The following is a 21,348-nucleotide window of genomic DNA, read 5'->3' as shown; positions in this document are numbered from 1 at the left end:
GTTCTTTCAAATAATGATTTTGTAGACTTTGAAGAAACCTAGTTAGTGATCATAGTAAAGTTAAATATAAATGATGCTTGAATATTCCAGTAGGACTGGTTATTTTTCCTTTCCAAATATAAAAACTATTTTATTAAAATATCTATGCCCCACTTGTTTTTTTTATTACAGAGACCAAATGGATTTGAAAACATTTATTTGAAATCTGTAAAACACTCATTTTACCCGTCACCATAAAGCATACTGATTGTTCTAATTTTAATTGACTAAGTTGTCACTTGATAAGTAGTCAACAATGAGGAAATTGCCGTTTAATGTTTCTCATATTCTGTTGTAACATTTTTGTGGCTGATTATGACTTACAAAATTGAATTTTGGAATCACAAACTCTAATATGAGCTGAATTGCAATCCATGTTAAGCCTTTTGCAATATTATCAGTTATGGGTCCTGATCAACTAATATTTTTTCCTGTGAATTTATGGCTATAAAAAAATTTCTATATTATGGCTAAGAAAGAGCGATTCCCCAAAAGGATTTTCGTGGTGAGAAAAGAAGGAAAATCTATATTTATACGTCATTAGAATAAGTGACCAGAATTTCAAAATATAAATATCCTAGGCAGAATTATTAATGATAGAATAAGGTAGTGATTTAAAAATAGAAAAAAATAAGAAAAATAGTATTTACATTTTTATATTTTAGGGAATATTGATGATATTGGTATTTATTTGTGGGATATTGAATTGCATATATTTTGTTCAGTGGTTTATTTTTGTTACGTAAGCCATATTAGTGTGATATGAAAATACCTGAGTAAAACATGAAAAATGCAATCATCATCATTGAATATGTAGATTTCCTAGTATCTCTCTGTGTTCTTCTTCTGTATCATGTCCATTTCTTCTGGCCTTTCAGCAGATGCTTGGCATTTGGATGTACAATAGCAGTCAGTCATCTAAATGGTTCTAAATATCTGATCAATGAAATTTAGTTATTCATCCAAGTAATGTTCTGCTGTTAACACCTTAGTTTCCCTTTTGAAATTACTGTATATTTACTTTTCAGTTGTTTTCCTATTTAAATGTAAGGTTTTGTGAATATTTGGGATGCTGATGTAGTTGTATATATAAAACTTGCAGTAGAATCCCTATATGGTTATATCAAAGGAAATCCATTTTCATTTTAATGTTTGGAATTGCAGCTTAATGTTTTTAGCTGTCTGTTTGAATGAGAATTTTTAAAGCAGCCAAAATAAAAGCACATTGCGTACTTCGGGGAAAATCTGATCATTAGCTAAGGTCAAGAAGAAAATTTCCCAGTTGCATGGTTTTGCCTAATTGGTGGATTCTAAGTGGTTATATTACTTCTCATGCCTCTGTCTGGTTTAGACACCTGTCAAACAGAAGATGACAGAATAGATGGTCAATTGGTTTATTAGGTATTATAATCTCTGTGTCCCAGCTGTATATAGGCATTTTAAGAAAACTCTTCAGTTGTTCAGAGAAATTAGAAAAAGATACTGCAGATGGCCTATCTCAATGATCCAGGTTTTTTCAGGTACATTTAAAATTAAATGCCCTAAGAGATGATTAATTCAGGGAAGTTATTGATAATGAACTCATCTTATGCTACACATCCTTTGCACCTATGATGATGCCTTATTAAAGGTGTCTCAATCTTGCTAATTACCACCTGTGTTTAAATATAGAGGTGCATAAATACACTACAACCACAGGGTGACTGGAAGCCTTCTAAATCTGCAGTGTTCCTAGCTAACTCAGTTCCTATCAACATAATGTTTCTGATCAACGTTTTGAATTTATACTCTTTGCATTACCTCCCTTTAGCATTAATGATTTTCTTTTTTTAAAGCTGCTCTTCTTAAAATTGCAAGCATTTGAGTGATATTGATGTGTGATCTCTTGCTCTATTAACTAGCCCCAAAATATGTTTGTATTTATATGTGAGGGGATGGGATTTTTTGCCAAAGGAATATTTATTAAAAAGTATATGTACATTTTTGACATGGATTTCACAAGCATCATTCACAAATACATACATCACTTATTTCCTTACTCTATACTTGAAATGAATATATCTTTGTGATTGTGACTGGTTATATGTTTAGAACTTTAAACAATGTAGGAAAACATTGACATCATTGCTATGCAAGTCAAATAAGAAACTCCTTTTGGAAATACAGTATTAATTTCACTAATGAGATCTAGTGACTTCTAAGGGAAAAGGCTGTGCAGTTGATTGGCCAATTGATACCTATAGCTTAGATTTGAGAAATCTAAGTGCCTTGAAATAACAATAAAGTCACTCTCATTTTCTCCCCCTTCTCTTTCTCTTTTCTTTCTTTCTAAGAATTGAGGTAGTGCATAGGTTTATGAAAAAGGAAGCTCTGAGACACTAAGTTTTTGCAGCAATTAATCTTTTTATTCTTTTTCTAAATCTGACCATTTCTTTATGTGTATCCTAGAGAATTCTAAATGTAATGTGAAATATTATTCTTTGTATTGTTTTTGGCTCATACATTTTTTCAATGATCCTGGGTAGAAGCTAAAATAATACACTAATTTCCTGGGTTGTTATTCTTTATTACAGATGTACTCTGTGCACATATCCATACGTTGTTGGTGCGTTTGTGATTTCATGTTTAGTGTAATAAAATGTCAACACTTAGGTGTGACACCATTTATTTTTGGTTTCAAACCTCTGAAGTGTTAACACAAGGGTGCTACATTTTTTTCATTGTTTTGTTCTTTTCCCGTATTTGAGATAGTGCCTTGATGAAACATTGGACAACTTGAGAAAGTGAGGTAATTTTAATGTAAACAATGAGAATTCAGTGCAACGGAAATATTTTAAGGGCATTTCAACACAGAATAGACAAAATTTCAGCAATATATTTCTGTAAAAAATGGAATAAAACATGTTTAAGAAATGTGTAAAACAGGAATAGATGTAATGAGAGAACACTGGTCCCAGATATTTAGCAAAATACTTGGGACTTCTTTGTTGTTGAAAAGGCAGAAAAAGAATCAACATTACAGAGACTTCTAGGGCAATGTGTATTGAAGTCTCAAGTCTTTTCTATGGAAGACTCTCTAGGTCTTATGGACTGCCCTCTTCTTTTCCTGAAGATTTCAGTATTACATGGGTTAGATTTATACATCATAAAATAATCTTCATGAAGAAAAAACTTTGTCTTTTCATTTCTTCATTCACCAAAACTTTTTAAAAAGCCTCTGTTTACCCAGTGATAGAAGGACACTTTAAAAACTTAGATTCTAATGGAGGAGACAAACCTATATGCATATATTGTTATCTTGTAACCGATGCTCTAGAAGAGGAATAATGAGAATGTTTTGGAAGATCAAAGGTAGATATAGTTTTGTAAAGGATGTGTCATTTGAATTGGCTTAGTCAAGAGAATATGGCGAACCACATTTCATATGGGAAAGGATTGTGAAAGGGCACAAGGCTAAATTAGCAAGGGAGAACACCTACCCAGGGTAGTAGAGTTTAATTTTTATCCTATCCAGATGGGGAAATGGAGGTCAAGGTTAATGTCTTATTTTAAATCTATGTGCCTGACACACAGAAGATGCTTAGTATATATTTGTGGAGTGAATGAATGTATTAAGATTTTCCTGTATGGAGAGTTATACTGGAGAATGGTAGTTTCCCTGCCATTTATCCAAACTCATGCAATGTAGTATGTTGTAGCAGAGTCTATGGAATTAGATGAAAGGTTTTAAAGTGGGGAGAGGTCACCAGCTTTGGTTTTTAGAAAGATTGTAGGAAGAATGGTTTGAAGTGGATTAAGAGTAGTAGCATTGAGAGATTGAGAGACTCTGTTGCAACTGTGAGCAGTTATGAGAATAAGAACCAAGACAGTGACAGTATAGATGGGCAGTGGAGAATTCGAGAGCCTCTTATAAGGTAGCTTTAGTGGAATTTGGGAAATGAAAACATTTAGAGGGTGAGAGAGAGGGAGGAGTGACTTAGCGACTTTGACTTGGAAAATTAGGTAATGCCATTAAGCAATTTGGGAACATAGAAGAAAAAGTTTTGGTGAGGTTAATGAGGTCAGGTTTGTATTTATTTAATGTAAGACACCATCTAGACATCCAGTTGGAGATGGTTTGTAACAGAAGGAAATTACAGATCTGAAGATGAAGTCTGGAGGTAGATACTTGTGTGTCATTGGTCAGTGTAGTAGTCGAAATCATAGGGATAGGAAGGGGAGTTCTATAAACCTAGGGAGGGTTTATAGAGTAAGAAGAGAAGCAAGGGTCAAATCTTAAGAAACACTCAATTTAAGAGGTTGATGAAATAAGAGAAGCCTTCAGGGAAGTCACATTAAGGTCAGAGAGGTAAGAGGCAAACCAGAAAATAGTGAAATAGAAGCTAAGGGAAGAAAGGATTTTATAAATGCCATCTAGACAAACCATGAAAAGATTATTCACACAAGGAAATAAAAACGGCCAATAAATGTGAAAAAAGCTCAAACTTCAATAATAAAATTAAATGCAAATTAGAAACAAATACAAAGGTGGGTTTTTTTGTTGTTGTTAGTTTTGTAGGGTAATGCAAAGTGTGCTTGCTTGAGTACTACACCTCAGAGTCCTTGATTCATCTTTTTTCACACCTGACATCCAATCAATTAACAAATGTTGTTGACTATACCTTCAGATTATATCCTGTCTGAATCATTTTATCTTCCTTCATCACTAACACCTTAGACCAAACCACCATCATCTCTCACCTAGGATACTGAAATAGCCTCCTAATTGTACCCCTACATACATTTTTGCCCCTCCATAGTTTTTCACATAGCAGCCAGGGTGACCCTTTTATTTATTGTTTTAAAAGATTTTATTTATTTATTTGAGTGTGTGAGAGCGAGCATGGGGGTGATGGCGGGAACGGGAGGGAGAAGTAGACTCACTGCTGAGCAGGGAGCTCAGAGCCTGGTAACTTGATAGAGGGCTCCATCACAAGGTGCTGGGATCATGACCTGAGCCCAAGGCAGATGCTTAACCCACTGAGCCACCCAGGTGCACCCAAGGTGATCCTTTTAAAACATAAATAAGACCTTCTGATTTTCCCTCTCTTTTCCCTCCAATAGCTGCCTTCTTCTCACACTTAAAATAAAATTTAAAAAATAATTTAAACATCTTTGCCATGGTCTACAAGACCCTACATGATTTGGTCTCTATTGGGCCTCACATCTTACTATTTTCCCTACCAAAACTTGGTCATAACATTCTAGTTACACTTTCCCAACACGCCACGCTTTTTTATTTCTCAGGGCCTTTGCACTTGCCATTTCCACTACCTGAAATGAATTTTCTCCAAGATTTCTATAAGCTTACTTTCCTGCTTCATTCAGCTCTTTGATCAAATATTTTTTAATCATAGAGACCTTCTTTGGCCATCTTATGTAATGAGTCCTGTCATGATTCTTCATTTTCTATGCCTTTATATGCTTTTATTTTTCCTCATACTTTTCGTTACTATCTGGTATCCCACTGTACTTTTGTTTATTTATAATTTGTCAAATCTACTAGCATATTAGCTCTATGAGGGCATGGATTTTTATGTCTGTTTTCTTCACTACTTATTCGTATCACCTAGCACAGTGCCTGGTACATGGTAGGTATTTAATAAGTAGTGGTTGAGTAAATGCATGAATATAAGGACATGATGAAATGTTTGTTGGTCTATATTTGGCAGTTTGAAGGAAAAGCCTCAAAAATGCTCATATCCATTTGACCCAATAATTCTACTTCTGAGAATTTGTCCTAAAGAAATAATGCAAAGCACAGAAAAAGCTTTATTTGCAAAGATTTTCACCATAAATTATTTGTAATAGTGGAAAAAAATGAAGGAACCTAAATGTTCAACAAGGGAATTGCTAAGTGATTTATGGTATACCGAGACAATGTAATATTTTATGGCCATTAAAGATGATGTTTGCAAATATTTTATGATAAAAGGAAAATGTTTATGTTATGCTATCAAGTATTAAAAGAGGATACAAAATTATATTTACCCACTATGTAAGAAAGGAAAAAAAAAAAGACTGGAAAACCATGCACAATAGTGCTAAAAGTGATTATGTCTCCTTGAGGGAGGTGGGTATTAGGTGATTTTTTTTTCCTTTATATCTTCTCTATTTCCCAGATTTTCTACAGCAAGTCTGTATGACTTTCATTGCAGAAAAATCCATTTACAGCATATCTGGGTGGCCAGTCAGTTAAGCGTCTGCCTTCAGCTCAGGTCATGATCCCAGGGTCCTGGAATCGAGCCCCACATATGGGTTCCTGCTCATGAGGTGTCTGCTTCCCCCTCTACCTGCTGCTCCCCCTGATTATGATCTCTCTGACAAAAAAATAAAATCTTCCTTTTATAACATTTATTTTTTTTTAATTTTATTTTTTCAGTGTTCCAAGATTCATTGTTTATGTACCACACCCAGTGCTCCGTGCAATACATGCCCTCCATAATACCCACCACCAGGCTCTCCCAGCCCCTCAACCCCCTTCCCCTCCAAAATCCTCAGTTTGATTCTCAGAGTTCACAGTCTCTCATGGTTCATCTCCCCCTCTGATTTCCTACAACTCACTTAATAAAATCTTTTTAAAAAGAAAAATAAATTTACAAAACAAAGAGGAAACAAAAAACACAAAAATAAATATTGAACCTTAAAAGTGAGGTTTAGGGGCGCCTGGATGGCTCAGTGGGTTAAGCCTCTGTCTTCAGCTCAGGTCATGATCCCAGGGTCCTGGGATTGAGCCCCCGCAGCGGGCTCTCTGCTCAGCGGGGAGCCTGCTTCCTCCTCTCTCTCTCTGCCTGCTTGTGATCTCTCTCTGTCAAGTGAATAAAATTAAAAAAAAAAAAAGTGAGGTTTAGGTAGTAAATAACAAAGAGGATAAACCTGGTCTCCTTGAGAGGTGGTGCTAGAGGGAGAGGAATATACCAGCTGTAACTGGGGCCAACTGTTCTCTGGCTGCTTCATTCTGAAGAGATCTACCGACAAGGAAAGTAATTGAGATCTACTGATCCAATCTAGTCTTTAGTCATTGGAGAACCAAGGAATGCTGAGTTTTCCTGTCAGGATTTGAACAAGATGTTCAAGGGAGATTAGGCAAGTTAAGACTTTATATTGCTGTGGAGAGCACTAGCAATTTGCTTCATGTAAAACAGGAGTGATTACTCACTATATTTCTTCATGTCATGTAGTAAAAACAATTAAGTGAAGTTAGACTATAGATTGCTTGGCTATTCAGCCACAGTCCCCTCTAATGGAAGAGAAGAAAAATAGCATTGACAAGTTTTGGCAGGTCTCATCATTAGAAATGCCCATATTGCCAGAACAAAAAGAAGCTGCAGCCAATAATGTAAACCAAGAAGTTCTCTAGGCCCCAAGGAAGAAAGTGACAATACAGAGTGCTGCAGCATTAATTGTCTGAGAGTACTGATCATTGTAATGGGGAAACTGTCTCTGCTATTAACACAATTATTTTCTACAAGGTCTTGGGTAAACGTCCCATTAGAAAAATGATAGGGCTTTTGAAGTATGTGTAGCAAAATGTAAAGATATACTCATTAGTAAAATGAAGTGTGACCTATATGCAGCCCAAAGTCCCTTGAAAACAGAAAGTGTTAATAAGTTGTTATAGTTATAATTAGTATATAATTGAATAATTATTGAAGACAAGTAAAAAATGACCCATTTCCTAAACAAATAGGAGTTAACACTTTTTAAGTGCATCTAAGATATCTATCCATACACACATGTATGCATATTTTAATAAATGTGTGTTCATATATATAGATGTATTTTTTGAACCAGACTCTTAGACAATTCTTTTATTCATTTACCTTCAATTTATGCATTTCATCTCCACAGCCAATATCAGATGATGGTTTCATTTTAAGAGGCTGAGAACTGAAGAATGTAGAATATTATTCTCTATGTAGGACCAAACAAGAGGCAGTGGCACTAATTAAAGTGTGAGTTAGATGAACTCTTAATGAGCTGTTCAGATCTGACTTTAGGACTTTGCTTGCAGGCTCTAGCCTATTTTCAAAACCAATAGTCAATAGTGTGACATGCATTTCTAACATTTGTGGCTCCTGCTGTTTTTGCCTCTGGTGTGCATTATTTGGTTGTGTTCAGTGATGGTCCTGTCAAACTTTCTTACTTTTTTTTTTTTTTTCCTAAAGGGTAGCTGGCCCACATGCAGTATTAAGACAGTTAGCAGTTTCTTTTTTGGAATGAATTCTTGAGTGAAATAAAGAGGTGAAAGGTGAGGGAAGTGGTACATGTTTGAACTGGTAAGTGATGGCAAATGACTTGGGGTATCGTATATAGATCTATGTATGAACTGGCCTTCTTTAGTCATAAATGGGAAGGATATCTTCCTGAAGGCTCCAGTTTGAAGTTTGAGAAGTGAGCAGAGAAGAGCTAAATCATTTCAAAGCCCTCTTGCTTCCCAGTCCTCTGTGTATCTCAGTGAGGCAAAATGCTCCATATAGGACAGTTTATTTATTTAGATTTTATTTATTTATTTGACAGAGAGAGATACGGTGAAAGAGGAACACAAGTGGGGGAAGTGGAAGAGGGAGAAGCAGGTTTCCTGCTGAGAATGCAACCCAGATGTGGGGCTCAGTCCCAAGACCCTGGAACGATGACCCCAGCTGAAGGCAGACATTTAGTGACTGAGCCACCCAGGCATAGGGTGGCTCATCATCATTTCTAATGATGAGACCTGCCAAAACTTTTTAAAGCATTTTTTGCTAACCTCCTTGCAGAATCACCCTGATGGGTATGAAGCCAATTTCTACAGACTTGCTTTCGTATATGTGGCAAAAGAGCCAGAAATACTTTTTTGTAGTCTAGATCTAAGTACTTTCTGAAATGTCTTCCCTTGAAAGATTCTAACTTAACGCTGTTATGGAACCACATGAACACTTGAGCAGAACTATGTCTTTTTTGAGCAACATTAACAGTGATGAAAAATGTACATCAGGCAGTTAGATTGCAACTAATCAAGAGCACTACTTCAGTCTATTAGGAATGATAGTATATATAATAATATATATATTATATTATACTATATATACTATATAATATATATAGTATATTGGATATGGCGATCATTAGTATTAATATAATACTCTATTATTATCATTACAAGTTCACATAGATGATCTTTGTCAAAGGTGACAATAATGCTATTGACCTACATTTTTTTAAAAATTGCATTTAGATATTCTGTCATGATTTACTGTGCAGAAATTTTTAAATTGTTTGCCTTTATTACTGAGATTTTTGCCTCAATATAAAAAGAATAGGTTTGGGGAATACTTGATTGATAAATTGGGGCCATAAGGTTAATTGATATCAATCATAAAATATTGGAATACTAAAGTTAAAAGTTTTTGTTTTCCTTTTTCTTTTGTGTTAATTCACCATACTGCCTTTTCTAAAATGGATTTTTGAAACCTTTTTAAATTTGTTTCATTTTCTAAAATTTATATTTCAATTAGTTAACGTGCAATGTAATACTAGTTTCTGGTATACAGTATAGTGATTTAACACTTCCATACAACACCTAGTGCTCATCATGACAAGTGCCCTCCTTCATCCCCACTCCCTATGTCTCCCATCTCCCCACCCACCTAAAATGGGTTTTTGGAGAATTTAAAGCATAGTTTTTTATGTATGAGTCATATATGTTTGTTATAGAAAAATTAGAAAATACGGATACACAGAAAGACAAAAATCATATATATATTACATACATATATGTCTGTTTTTTAAAAGATTTTATTTATTTATTTAACAGAGATAGAGAGAGAGAGAGAAAGAACACAAGCAAGGGGAGTGGGAGAGGGAGAAGCAGGCTTCCTGCTGAGTAGGGAGCCCAATGTGGGATTCTATTCCAGGACCCTGGGATTGTGACCTGAGCTGAAAGCAGACGCCCAACGACTGAGCCACCCAGGTGCCCACATATATGTCTTTTTTAAAGCCAGACTCATGTAATTACTTTATAATGTGCTTTTTAAAAATTTATCAATATATTGTTAACACTTCTGTGTCAATAAAATATGTATACACACAAACACATGTGTGTATATGTATGTAGAGAGAGAGACATGTATCTCTCAAGTTGGGTGAAATGGTAGGGATTATTATAGGACATATTTCCTGCCCTATTGCCCAGCACCAAGTGTAGCCCATCAAGACATATAGTTAATTTTATAACTGTCATGAAGAAAGTCACGTGAGACATTAGAAAAATGACTGAGCTGAAAGTGAGGGGACTTGGATTCTAATCCTTGCTCTGCCACTAACCACAAATGTGACCCTGTGCAAGCCATTTTACCTCTCAGTCTGTTTCTTCAGGGTTGTTTGGAGGATTAAATGAAATGTGTATGTGAATGTTTCTGGTAAACTATAAAGGACTATTTTAGTATAAGAAATTTAAATTACTATAAAATATTTATATTGGTGAAAATTCCTTGAAATTGTGGGCATTTCATCTCAAAATGAGTGATATATTGAACAATAATTGAATACTGTTAAGCTGGGACAGTCTTTGTGGGTGAGAATTCCATAGACCTTTAGGTATACACATTGTTAATTAAAAAATTCTTCATTAGCAACATAATATGATTGAAGTTTCAAGCAGACCTTTTAGGAGACTGACCCCATTATTCTTTGTGAATTGCAAAATGAAGTCTTTCATTCACAACCCCCATGCCTCCTCCCACCCCAGCCTCTCCTGTGTCTCTTCCTTTCCCTCATAGAAGGACTGCTTTGGAACTGCTTGTACATATGTTTGAAGGATAATTTGGCCTAATTTGTTTACAGGAATTACAAGGGTGACCTTTATTCAGCTGTCTCCTTTTTGATTCCCATAACTTCTGGATCTATCAAGGTATGTGCATTCTACACTGAAATTTACTTGGGGGAATTGAACATTTTGTTGCATACTGTGAAAGGAATGGAATGTTGTATTCATTGAGTGTCATATAGATGAAATGCATTATTTTAAACCCTTAAAATGGCCATGGTGTAGATAAGTTTGTGTCTGTGCTCCATAACTGTTAAGAGAGTTTTTGCAAAATCTAATATGCAAACTATCCTACATATTTGAATGAAACTGTGACCTTTTCTATATACAGCTGCTAAAACCAAGAGACTCCTTCACTAATGGGTGTATCTGCAGAGTACAAGGACCAGTAGTGGCAAATGAGGATGTCTGGAAACTATTTAGTAGTTCTTGTTGACTGCAAATAAGCATGGCATTTCTCCATATTAATGGAAAAAAAAAATTCATTCAGAGAATTTTACAGACAAAATAAATATTTGTCTCCTGAAATGAATGTTTTAATTTTTTAGGAAATTCTCAAGTAAAATATCTGTATTGACATGGTATTGCATTCATTTAGTCACCCTTACGCCCTTCTTTTCATCCATCCCTCTACCAGTCTATATGCACAATTAATATTTATTGTGCAACTACTGGGCAAAAATTATTGTGTCTTTTATTTTTGTAAATGTACCAAAGTGGATAGAATTCATCTGGAATATTGAGAAAGCAATTGCTTCTCTATTCAGTACTCTAGTAGAAGGAATATGCAAGAAAATGTAGCAAGGTGGGGAGACTTTAGGTTAATCAAAATCTAAACTTACCTGAAAGACTTCCCTCATTGACTTTCATTCTTACTAAAAATACTGGTCGAAAAAAAAAAAAATTGGTCAGGGCGCCTTGGTGGCTCAGTGGATTAAAGCCTCTGCCTTCAGCTCCAGTCATCCCTGGGTCCTGGGATGGAGCCCCGCATTGGGCTCTCTGCTCGATGGGGAGCCTGCTTCCCCCTCTCTCTGTCTGCCTGCCTCTCTGCCTACTTGTGATCTCTGTCAAATACACAAATAAAATCTTTTTTTAAAAAAAGAAAAGATTATTTTTAAAAATTGATCAATATTCGGTACGTAGTAAGAAATAGAGAATATTAGTTTTTTCCTTTGGTACCTATATTTGGTAGTACTACACATTATTCAAATATGATTCTCATCCCAACTTGTAAAGAAGTCAAAAGGATGATCTGAATTTTTGATAAGTCTTTGGAATCACTTGATACTTTAAAGTATGTAAAACAATGAGATTACATAAATAATGAAACACTTAAAATCTTGGAATTTGCATTGTCAATTGAAAATATAGTACAAATATGTTAAGTTTTTTTTTTTTTTTTAATTGGGTTCCAGTTAATTGAGATTAGTCTGTAATGGGAATTTCAAATGGATTTGTCAGTTTTAACAATGCATGTAGTTCCATTTGCTATTCTTCTTGAGGTACTGCCTTTAGGGAATTGCTGGAAAGTTTTGATCGCTATAGGAAAAAAAGTATCAGAAAATAAATGACAGAATAAAAAAGAAATTCACTAAGGAAGGAAGTCAAGATTTTTGTCTTTTGTATCATTTGTGAAAATAAGGCTCTTAATTTGGGAATTGTGAGTCTGCCAGTGTGTAATATTAACTGAAAGGTATTTTTTCATACTTAAGAAGGCTTAAGTATGTGAAAAATGATAGTCTTCTTAATCTTATGTGAATGAATAGATCAGAATGGAGGAAAAATGCCTAAAAGGCCAAAAGAATGCACATTTATGAAAATAATTGGCACTAAATATTTAAAAGGTTCAGAGAGCAGCTAGTTTTCCTCCCTTAGAGAGACAACATGGTATATTAGAAAAGCTTTTGCCTGTTAATCAGAAAATCTGGGCTCTGCTCCCAGTCTTATACTGCTGATATGGTCCTCCTCGGGTCACTTTTCCACTCTGAGGCTTGGTTTTCTCATATCTATAATAAAAACTTTGGATAGCTCTAACTTTCTTACTCCTCAGTCTATGATTTTTGGGAAGTTAAGGACTCCTCAAGTGTGCAAAATGGAATCAAGGCCATAAAACTGGAATACATATATCAGTTGTTAAAAAGATTTCTGCTTATTTAAGTGTTTTAGTGCATTGGTGATAGACATTTATTTATGTTTTATGTTAAAGTAATTGTGTTTCCTGGGGCACCTGGGTGGCTCAGTAGGTTAAGCCTCTGCCTTTAGCTCGGGTCATGACCCCAGGGTCATGGGATCGAGCCCCACATTGGGCTCTCTGCTCAGCAGGGAGCCTGCTTCTCCCCACTCTCTCTGCCTGCCTCTCTGCCTATTTGTGATCTCTGTCTGTCAAATAAATAAATAAAATCTTAAAAAAAAGTAATTGTGTTTCCTAACACCACTGCCCCCCACCACATACATATCAGTATTGGCATTATAATAAATAGAGTCAAGTAGAAGTTTAGTTAGTAGTCTTATTTTTTCCTCCTTGATAAAAATGCTTAACTTTGGAATGCTGATGTGCTGCTCCTCATTAAGTCTCTTGAAATTCAGCAAAACTCTATGTTTTCTCCCTCTTGCAAGGTGGTCATTCAAGGTCAAGCATCTCTCTGTAACTTGGACTAGCCAAGTGCATAACCGGATGGGTTCAGACTCCAGTGCTTTCAGTCTGGCATCCTTCATGAGCACTGAGTTCATATTAAAGGATTTAAAATATATTCTTCTTCATCTACATATCACAGCAATAACAACCTAGGCATAGGACAGTGCCTGGGAGCAAATAACCACTTGGAGTTAATGATCTGAGGAGCAGCTGAAGGACCATTGATTCTTCCTAGTCAGTCCTTCATCCCTATAAAATGCCTAGTCCTGAGATGGCAAGCCTTCAGTAATTTTTCTGTCTCACATCAGATAGAGTAGTGGCCATAAATAATAGCATTTAATACATAATAATGAGATGTTTTAATGCAATAAAATATCAACAATTCTAGTACCATACAGAGATGGCTATTGTGATCAAACCAAAAGGAGTGGAAAATGAAGTTCATGAATCATAATATTTTAGAAGTGACTTTCCCTTTATTGATTTGAAATGAAATATAAGAATTCATATGGTTTAGGGGAGCAGTTCCCTTTTATTTTTTGCTTATTCTACTGATGAATGATCCATATTAGAAATAATTTTAAAAATGCCTCTGACATCTATTTCAAATAGATTTTTAAAATAGTGTATGTTCAGCTTCCCCCTCCCTTTTTGGCACTAGATTCAACTTTCAAGATATGCACAGCTTTGAACTAAGTAACAAATATAATTCTACAATTTTTTTTCCCAGAAGAAACATTTTTCACTTATTTATTACTGTGACAAACAAAAATTCCTATAGTGTGCCAGGCATGGTAAGGGCCATGGTCCCCAACCACAGGCTCATGGTAGAGAGGTGAGGCCTGACTTATATACAGAGAAATAAAATAATTGTTATAGGTGGGGAATGCATATGAATTTACTTACTCATACTATTCATATTATATATTTTAATTACAAATATTCACATATCAGAACCTACTCAGTAGGGTAATGAGATATATAATCTCAAATAGCTTCCCACTCAAAAGTCTTTAGGAAACACTGGTCATGGTAGGCAGAATGGCCTCCCAAAGATGTCCATGTCCTAATCCCTGGAATCTGTGAATCTGTTGCATCACATGACAAAGAGGAATTAAGATTGCAGATAGAATTAAGGTTGCTATTCAGTTGACCCTATTTTAGATTATCCTGGTTCACTGGGTGGACTCATTTTAATCATAAGGGGCCTCAAAAGTGTAAGAGGGAGGCAGATGTGAGAACCAGAGAGAGTGCAGCTTGAGAAGAGCTCAGCCGGCATTGCTGGCTTTTAAGACAGTGGCCATGAGCCAAGAAATGGGGGTGGCCTCTCGAAGCTGGAAAGGGTAATGAAAAGGATTATCCCCACAACCTCTAGAAAGGAACACAGCCCTGCCAACACCTGTACTGTAGTCCATCAAGACTCATTTCAGATTTCTAACTTCCAGAACCATAAGATAAATCTGGATTATTTTATGCCACAGAGTCTGTGGTAGTTCATTATAGTGGCAACAGAGAAGTAGTACACTGGGTTTTAACCAGAACAGAAAATCTGCAGCAGAGTCTCTAGTAGCAGTCATGATTGCTGAAAGGCATGGTTTATTTTGATCTTGGAGCACAGAGATGTTTGTCTATGACCGTTTTTGTTTTTTCTGGATATGCATTATCGGCCCCAACTTTAGAAGTACAACCATTTATGAGATCCCTAAAATCCTGCTGATTGTGTCAAGAAGAATATAGCCTTCTTTCTCTCTCCTTCTATGGACCATTTAGGTCCCTTTATTTCATCCCCTTGTCCCTCATCCCTCTGCCTTGATGTCTACGATGCAAGGTTTGTGGATAGGTGAAAAGTAGAAAGTTACCTTTCTTTCATGGGACACCTACAGCAGCAAGAAAGATATGGGCACTACTATCCTAATAAATTATCTTGATGTGGGTTTTATGACAAGCATAAAATTGGGAATTGAATACAGTATGAAACAGGAGTCTCAAGCTAGTGGCCTACTATTCAGGATCAGTCTTTAAATATGTTTTATTTGCAACCCAGAGCTCTTCTTTTCCTCTCTTCCTCCCCTCTGCTTCCTTTTTTTAAGATTATACCTTGAGTGTACCCTGTTCCATTCCACACTGTCTGCCACCCCCTTTTGTCTTATTCCTTGCTTACCTAACTCGTGTGTTGTGAGCCTGGGCCCTGTGCTATATATATAGAGGTTAGGTGCATATGCTTTGGGGTTTAAGTAGATAAGGTGATCCAATTCTGCCACATATTTGCTATACAACTTGGGCAAGTAGATTAAATATAATCTTTCCAAACCTTAGTCTCCTCATCTTTAAAATGGGGATTATAACACTTATCATGATGAGCACTACATTATGTATAGAATTGTTGTATCATTACATTGTATACCTGAAACTAATATACCATTGTATACTAGTTATACTTAAAATAAAAGGAGGATAATAATTATACCTCATACTTCATAAACTTGTGAGGTTTAAGATGGCACTTTACACAATGATTGCATATAACATAGATCAGCTATTACTCTCACTGCTGTTATTGCCACTGTGAGAGCACAGAGAAAAGTTAATCAATTGGATCTAGCAGAGGGATGAGAAGCAGACATCTGAAAAGTCTTCATGCAGAAGGTGGTGCTAGTAATACTGGAGCCATCCTAAAAGTGTGGATTGATAGGAGATAGGGAACAGAAATTTGGTATTATCTAGTGAACAAATAGCAAGGATGGGCAGATGTTCTAAGCAAAAGAAGCAGTGAAACAGAAACATTCAATAGTCCTTAGAGAAGCTGCATTCTTTCTATATAGGTAAAGGTGATGTGGAAGGTAAGCATGAGAGAAGATGAGGCTGGAGAGGTAGCCTGGAGATAGATAAAGATGGACTTCTATGTCCTAAGGAGCATCTCCTTTCTCTTGTTGGCCAATGGTTTTGTAAAGCTACTTGTGAAATTTGAAGTTTGGTCTACTACCCACTGAGCCTCTGTATTGCCTGAGAGCAACCCTGGAAACAAATTAACTTCAGAACACAGTTTAAAAACCATTTCTATAGGCATAGAGGAGCTAGGGAAGGATACTAATATTCACATTTGTGATATGGAGGGTTCACTTTGGTGATAGTATAAAGGATGGCTTGGAGGATGCAATATTGAAGGCCAGGGAACCAATTAAGAGACTGTTGCCATAGGCCAGATGAGATGATGAGGGCCAGGTGGCAGTTGACAGTGGGAATGATGATAAAGAGATGGATTTGAACAGTGATTCTCAAACTTGAATGTACATCAGAATCACTTGGAGGGCCTGCTAAGTTGCAAATTGCTAGACCCTTTCCCCTAGTTTATGTTTCAGTGCATCTAGGGTGGGGCCCAGGAATTTGCATCTCTTTTTATTTTTCAAGATTTTGTTTATTTATTGAGAGATAGAGCATGAGCAGAAGGAGGAGCAGAGAGAGAGGGAGAGAGAATCCCAGGCAGACTCCTCTTGAGCTCAGAGCTTGAAGACCTGAGGCTAAATCAAGAGTTGGATCCTTAACTGACTGAGCCTGCCAGGTGCCCCAAGAATTTGTATTTCTTTATTTTAATTTTAATTTTGTTTATTTACTTATTAATTTGAGAGAGAGAGGAAGAACAAGCAGGGGGAGGGCAGAGGGAGAGGAAGAAGCAGGTTCCCCGCTGAGCAGGGAGCCTGATGTGGGGTTTGATCCCAGGATCCTGAGATGATGATCTGAGCCAAAGGCAGAGGCTTAACCCACTTAACCCAGGTGCTCCTGGTTGCTACATTCTTTTTTTTTTTTTTAAGATTTTATTTATTTATTTGACAGATAGAGATCACAGGTAGGCAGAGAGAGAGAGAGGAGGAAGCAGGCTCCCTGATGAGCAGAGAGCCCAATGTGGGGCTCAATCCCAGGACCCTGGGACCATGACCAGAGCCGAAGGCAGAGGCTTTAACCCACTGAGCCACCCAGGCGCCCCTGGTTGCTACATTCTTAAAGGGTTTTTAAAATCCTGTTCCACTTAACTTCTGTGATAGTTTTCATTTCAATGAAAATTTGAGGATTTTTAGAGGGAGCCTGATAAGAAGCTACTGGTCACAATCAAGAACATACTTTATATACAGTGTAAAATGTGCCATCTGAAGTTTCTTGCATGTTTCAGGAGAAATTCTTTTAAGACTCAGATATTTTTAAGATGATAGCATTTCATCCTCATTTCTTTAAGTAGATAAAGTTAAACTGTCTTGGGCTCATCTCTCTCCCACCCATATCCTTTACTCTGGTAACTAACTTTCTGCATCAATAATTACCGTATTTTGTTTTTGAAACTAGTAAAGACACGTTCCGCTAATATCGAGTAGCTTCAAGTATCTTCAGATTCATGTCCTATACTTCAGTTTGTAGATCTAAAAGGTATATAATATGTCTCATAAGAATATGATTCTTTTTAAAAAAAAAAGATTTTATTTATTTATTTGACAGAGATCACAAGAAGGCAGAGAGGCAGGCAGAGAGAGAGAGCAGGGGAGGGAGGCTCCCTGCTGAGCAGAGAGTCCAATGCTGACCTCGATCCCAGGACCCTGGGATCATGACCTGAGCTGAAGGCAGAGGCTTTAGCCTACTGACCCATCCAAGTGCCCCAAGAATTTGAATATCTATTGAATATCTAACAAGTTTCCAGGGAATGCTGATGCCACAGGTCCAGGAATGATACTTTGAGCACCATTAGATTTGACATATGCTAATTGGCATAGGTCACTCATTAGATATAAGAAGTGAGAGAAAGGTTTCTGGCTTGGGAGACTGGGTAGATGGTAATATCACTCAGTATTACTGAGTTCAAGTTGAAACTGAGTTGAAAAAAATTTTTTGTGGCCTTAGGGTCAGCTAAAAATTTTTAAACATGATTTGTAATCAGATCCTTGGCCCTTTTCTGGATATCTTGACACTGTTCTTTTGTAATGGTTGTTCCCACCCCACATCACCCCTACTCCTACCCAACTTCTATTCATCTGCTTTGGTGCCATTCGCCTTCAGGGAGTGAAAGTACAGATTTTGGCCTTCATGGGGGGAAAAGGGGGGCATAGATGAGGATAATGAGTTCCATTTTATACCTGTTGAGTTTGAGGAGCATATGAAACATTTAAATGATAGAATCTCAGAAAAATAATTTAGGCTTCAGTTTTTGTTATTCTGAATTTAAGAAAAGTCTATCTCCTTATTTCAGTTTGGTCATCATCTTCTCATTATGCAAAACCAGAATAGTCAAGACATAGGTCCAAATGTAGTTAGATTGAACTTTTAGTGTTTGTGTAGTTAATCCTTTAAGGATATCTGAGTGTTAAATTTTCTCATAGCTGACAATCATCCTTTTTATAGTATAGATCAGTGAATCCAAAACATGTTCATTTTAAAATTCCCCTTGAACATTCCAGTGACCTAGCTTTCTCTACTGATTCACCAAAAAGAAAAATCAAAGTACGGCAGAATATCCATGCTGTTCAGTAGGGGAGAGTAAGAGAGTATCATGTAGGTTGCCAGTTTTTTATTTTTTCTTTTCTTTTTTTGTGTATGGCCTATTTCACTAATGGTCAGATTTTACACCAAAGGTACAAGCCATCTCTCTAGGTTTGAGAGTAGGCAATGAAAAGATCTTTCAACAGGATAAATTACCTACATGCAATGGTGAGATGAGGAATAAAACAGGGCCTAATAGACTTTAGTGAAGCAGTAGAAGTGGATACCTAAGCAAGAAGAATGAAACAGAATGACTTGATTTTGTTGCAAGGGGGCAGTTTGAACGTTTCTGGCATATGGTATATCCTTACAGATTAGATGATAGATTGATAAATTCAGAGATTGACAGATCAATAATCGATAGATTGATAGATCAATGGATAGATATGGATTCTCAATTAAGTTGTCAGCTCATACTTCCATGAAAGTGTAGAATCATCCTTAATGTGTGGGCAGAAATGTGGTAAGGTGTTCAATTTTATCCACTTACTGCCATAAACTTCCTTGAAAAGATACATTTAACTGTGCCATCATTCTCTTTTGGAGTCTACTCATCTTAGTGACTGATTACATACTTGTATTTTGTGGGTAGGACAACCATTCATAACACTTCCATCTGCAAGACACATAATGAAACTTAACTTGTAGATTGCATTCATTTTCTTGAAGCATTTAGCTCTGATCTTTTAAGGAAAATGGAAACATTGCTCGGTTGGTACTTAGTCCTCAACCTTAGGCGGGGGGAAATACAGAAAAACAACCATAAAACTGAAAACAAAGCCGTAGGCTTTTGCTAAGTGTTTATAGATAAGCCATAATCTGAAATGCATATGTATTTGCCAACAAGAAGTCCCACATTAGATGTTTAGGAAATGGGTTCAGAGTTAATAGAAATGGCTTTTGTGGTTTCTGGAAAATCTCTGAGCAGAACTTCTTTAGGGGTGTTATTTCAACCCCATGATATTGGTATCCTGATGGCTGAATGCAGCAAGTGTCTTTTGGTTGAGGCAAAGTCCAGCCCTCCATTTCACCTTAATAAATTTGAAATCACTATGTCTTCAGCCTGACACACTTCCAAAGTATATTGAAAATCACTATATATTCTTTTTTAAAAAGCTGAAGAAAAGTGGAAAAAAAAAACAATGACAAAAATTCTGAAATAAGTACAAAGCGGTAATGTACTCACATGCCATGTGTGGCACAGTATCTGAAGTAGCCAGGGTTCTTTCTATAGGGTAGTCATTGAATTGCTGACCTTTACGTTTTGTCCTGTATTTGCTAGATGTCTGACAAATGTCAGATGAAACTGTTCAACTTACATGATTTTAAATGGCTGTTTTCCAAGAACACATCAGCTACCTATTTTATCCCAGACGTATGTATACTACTGCATGGGAACCTCAATTTTGAAAGATACACTTTAACTGACATGGCTGGCTATCACTGTGGGTGACAGATGACTGATTTTGTTCTCTTATTTGCAACACTCTCACCTGGTTAAATGGGGAGGGTATAATTCATAGTGTATGCTGCAAACCTCTAATGATAAATTAACATTAACACTGTGAGTTTTCAATGCCCTTTTTAGTTTTATTTAATTTTACACCCTTCTTTGTTCAAAAGCACCTTGATTGATGCTTGAATAGTTCGTATAGTGTATGAACACAAAATGAAAGATGCACTTGTGGGCATGCCTTGATCCAAGCTTACATCTACATACTGTATGATGTGAGTACCATCTCTGAGTACTAATTTGGGCTTTAATCACAAGAAAACACACAACATTACTATTCATTTTGCTGTTCACAATAGTGTGAGGAGGCAGAGGAAGGAGCTCAAAGAAGATTGGTAATTCTAAGAAAGGCTGATTTCCAGTTAAGTACATTTTCGTAAGTCATTTTGTCATTTGGTAAACACACGATGATTATTCCTTCAGACAGATGAAATATTCATTAGGAAGAGAAGTGAGGAAATCACAGTGCTATTAAAGAGTCGCAAGGGAGTGGGAGACCTGTCAAGAACATTCTGACCCCAGAAAAAAGAAATCAGAATTGACACAGAGAGGGACCACAGAATGCAAACTTTTTTAAAGGTTATTTCCATAAAGTCTGAGGAAATCTTGGCCTCCATTAAGATTTTTGTCCCTGAGAGCCTAAACTGTAAGTATGGTATCTGCTTTGTCTGCAGAATAAAAAAGGAGATCTTCGCTTAATCATTATCTTGGGAGCTGAACATCCTGCTACATTTGAATAAAAATGCCTACTTCATTACTGATGGGAACAGAGAGTTCGGGGTACCAAATGATTTACAG

At 36.4% G+C, this 21,348-nt stretch overlaps 1 protein-coding gene across 4 annotated transcripts in view; it reads left to right on the top strand.

The window, feature by feature from the left end:
• Positions 1-21,348, top strand: part of TENM1 (teneurin transmembrane protein 1) — an 801,117-nt gene that overhangs the window by 6,028 nt on the left and 773,741 nt on the right. For all 4 annotated transcript variants that reach the window (XM_059156967.1, XM_059156964.1, XM_059156965.1 and 1 more), the window contains exon 2: positions 10,900-10,966. The gene's annotated coding sequence lies outside the window, so the exon portion shown is untranslated. The remainder of the gene's footprint in view (positions 1-10,899; positions 10,967-21,348) is intronic.

The sequence above is a fragment of the Mustela lutreola genome, chromosome X, assembly GCF_030435805.1.
Source record: "Mustela lutreola isolate mMusLut2 chromosome X, mMusLut2.pri, whole genome shotgun sequence".
NCBI classification, from domain to species: domain Eukaryota; kingdom Metazoa; phylum Chordata; class Mammalia; order Carnivora; family Mustelidae; genus Mustela; species Mustela lutreola.
This window is presented reverse-complemented; position numbering and strand designations above follow the sequence as displayed.